The sequence below is a fragment of the Rattus rattus genome, chromosome X (genome assembly GCF_011064425.1).
Source record: "Rattus rattus isolate New Zealand chromosome X, Rrattus_CSIRO_v1, whole genome shotgun sequence".
Lineage (NCBI taxonomy): Eukaryota > Metazoa > Chordata > Mammalia > Rodentia > Muridae > Rattus > Rattus rattus.
Window position 1 is genome coordinate 70,526,912 of NC_046172.1, and position 3,802 is coordinate 70,530,713.

The 3,802-nt window shown below is 33.6% G+C and overlaps 1 pseudogene; it reads right to left on the reverse strand.

The window, feature by feature from the left end:
• Window positions 1–3,359: 3,359 nt before the first annotated feature.
• Window positions 3,360–3,513, reverse strand: LOC116889455 (annotated as a pseudogene).
• Between the last annotated feature and the right edge of the window lie 289 nt (window positions 3,514–3,802).

Here is a 3,802-nt window from a genome sequence, read left to right on the forward strand (position 1 = left end):
GCCTTGGCAGGACCAAGAACTTCTCTTCCCATTGGTGCCCAACAAGGCCATCTTCTACTACCTATGCAGCTGGAGCCATGGATCTGTCAATGTGTGCTCTTTGGATGGTGGTTTAGTCCCTGCAAGCTCTGGTTGGTTGGTGTTGTTGTTCCTATGGGGTTGCAAGCCCCCTCAGCTCCTTCAACCCTTTCTCTAACTCCTCCAACAGGGACCCTATTCTTAGTACAATGGTTTGCTGCTAGAATTTGCCTCTATATTTGTCACACTCTGGCTGGGCTTCACAGGAGACAGCTATATCAGGCTCCTGTCAGCATGCACTTCTTGGCTTTATCAATATTGTCTAGGTTTGGTAACTGTATATATATATGTATATATGCTGGATCTCCAGGTGGTGCAGGCTCTGAATGGCCATTTTTTTGGTCTCTGCTCCAGACTTTGTCTCCTTGTTTCCTCCTATGAATATTTTGTACCCTGTTTTAAGAAGGACTTCAACATCCATACTTTGGTAGTCCTTCTTGAGCTTCATGTGTTCTGTGGATTGTATCTTGGGTATGTTTGAGCTCTTAATCAAATATCCACTTACCCATTAATTAGAAATTAAATAAATATCTAAAAAGAAGAAGGAGGAGGAGGACGAGGAGGAAGAGGAGGAGGAGGAGGAGAAGGAGAAGGAGAAGAAGAAGAAGAAATAATAATAATAATAATAATAATAATAATAATAATAATAATAATAATAATGATGATGATGATGAAATTGGGAAGGTACTATCACAGGGTCCAGTATAAGTTGAAGGAAGAGAGCAAGGATTGGGGTTATTCTTTATTAAACAGCAACCAATGTTTTTATTTTATTACACAGAAGTTATTTATTAAAAATTTCTACTTGTTGACTACTCAAGCTGAAAATGCATGAAATTAAATTATTAAATGTTAATTATTAAATAGTAAATTTACTTATTTCAGTCTATTCAAAGAAAAGCTTGGATGTACTTCTTGGTTAGATTTCTGTCAACTTGACACAAGCTAAATTTATGTGGGAAGAGGAAACCACAGTAGAGAAAATGATAATGATACCAAGATATTGTATGCAAGTCTGTGGTGCATTTTCCTGATTAGTTATTAGTATCATAGGACTCAGCCCACTGTGGAAAGTTCTACCCATGAGCAGATATGTATGGGTTATATGAAGGTGGGCATGGGGATGGACAGATGCTTAGACTTTAAGAGCCCTTGTTAGTCCTGCAGGACTCAGGTCTAGTTGTCAGAATGTGGTAGCTCACAGGTATATATAATTACACTTCCAGGATGTCTGACCCCTCTTTTGACCTCCAAGATCTCCTTCACACACATGTACATAATACATGAATACACACAAAACTAGTTAAATAAATTGACTAATGTCTAATTTAGTAAAAAGGGAAGCAGTCTGAAAAAGGCTGAAGAGCAATTGCATTCTTCCATAGTTTCTGGCTGGTCTGAATTTCTTATTTTAGCTTTCCTTAATGATGCAATATAATCCAGACATGTAAGTCAAATGATCTCTTTCCTATTCAGGTTATTTTTAGTCAGAATGTTTTATCACAAAAATATTAAGCAAATTAAAACAAAATAGTAAATTAAAACAATCTTTCAAAACCATTATCTCATCTAGGGAAGAAGGCTGTGTGGATTTGGAGAAAACTATGCTTCTACCATGTAATTAAATTCTTTTCTATATATCTAATTGATTTACTCATTTCTTACTAAATTTAATATAATTCCACCCTAGTCTAAATTTACACAGTTTGTTACTTTTTGAATCAAAAATCATATAATTTTTCATTTTAAACTTGATATTCAAAAGTTGAAAAACAAGACATGTGGCAAAGAAAAAGCAGTTAAAACAATCTTTCACAATTCACTGTGAATTATCCTTTAAAGATGATGTCACACACTCCATAATGGTTTTATCTGCCATTTACTTGCCCTGTCTCAGGGTACAGCTCTTTATGAGCTTGAATCAGATTCTTTTCATTACATGCACATAAAGATTTGTTGCCTCAATGAACAGCTGAACACTTGTATAAGTGGACATTTTGTATATTTCTTTGATTCTGTGATACAGGATCTATCTGTGTACTTCAGGATAATTTTAAACTAATTATTGTGCTGCTTTGTCCCCTAAGTACATTATAACAGTTATATATTATCATGCCCACTTTGCTCATTTTAAAATTAGCTATTTTTGACTTATAGATCATTTTATAATTTGTATACTCTGCTTCAAATTGCATATACCTTGTAAATATTGTCTACATTTTTTATGCTCCCTTTTCATTGCACTGTTTTTCTTGACCATGCAAAGGGATTCTAGTTATGAAAATCAGAGAATAATCTCATTTTTTGGATACAATCTACCATGTTATTCAAGCTATTGTTGAATCTTCCCTCTGCATATTTTAGATTCATTTCATTTTGTCTTCCACACATTTTATCTCTTTATTTAGCTTTATTTTCATGAGTTAAATTATCCCCAATGTCTCAGTGTTTATGTGTGGTCAAACATATGTCATTATCCATATCATCTATGAATTGCTTAATTACATTTATTGGTACTATTTAAATCCATTGTCATATACATCATCAAGTTATTTTATTGGAGAAAATTACTACTGCAATGTTAGATTGGGGTAGTCTCCTGTTGTCTTACTATTCATGTAATCCACGTTGTGTTTTACCAATGAGAACTAGTCATCCAGACTTAGGTTACTGATAGTATCATGGATTGGAAGTTTTGTCTCTTCTTTAGTGGGAATTGTAATCTTTGTTTGCTATTATGTCAAATGGTAGATTACAGACCAACTGATATGAGCTTAAGACTGTGTCTTGTGGCAGTTCATGGTTAAATTTTTTTATTTGTTAATAATATCTTTACATTATCAAGACATTCATTAAAGTACTTTACTCTGAGGACTATAAATACTTTCTATGTTATATATGCTGCAACGGTTTATTTTCTTTTTCCGTACTTCATGTCCTGGCACTATATGTTGAGATTTGTGCATCTGGTTAATCAGGTATATACTATTAAAAGGGGAAAATACACATAGGTGGGGATATGGAAGAAAAGTTTAGAGCAGCGTCTCAAGAAATGGCCACTTAGAGAGTGCTCCACATGAGACTCATATATATATATATATATATATATATATATATATATATATATATATATATATACAGTTTAGTGGTGATGGGAATGTTCATACTTATGCAGTAATCATTTAATTTCAGAAAGTTTTTATTTTTAATTTTTTAAAATTTATTTATTAGATATATTTCTTTACTTACATTTCAAATGTTATTCCCCTTCCCGGTTTCCTGATAATAAGTCACCATTCCCTCTCCTCCCCCTCTCCTATATGGGTATTCATTTGGGGAAATCGCAGGGGTCAGTACATCCGGAGTGCAATGGATAAGCCTCACCCCAGGAAAACCACCTTCGTGATCATGGTATCTCCCCTGCCAGGTAAGTATGAAGCATATTCTTAAGTTAAAGATCAGACTCATCTTGGGATTTCTCAATGTTCACAGACAAGCAATTCAAAATAGAAAATGAAAAAAAATTATACACAGATATTAATAACATTATTGTTCACAAAGTCAAAAAATGTGAAGAATGTTCATTAGCTGATCCTGACAGGAAAATATACAACTCATAAAATTTGAATACTATCACATCAGAATATTAAATAAAGAGGCTATGCTCTGGTGTATAATTTGGACACAGGAAATATCATGCTGTTTATGTTTTAAGTAAAGTTCC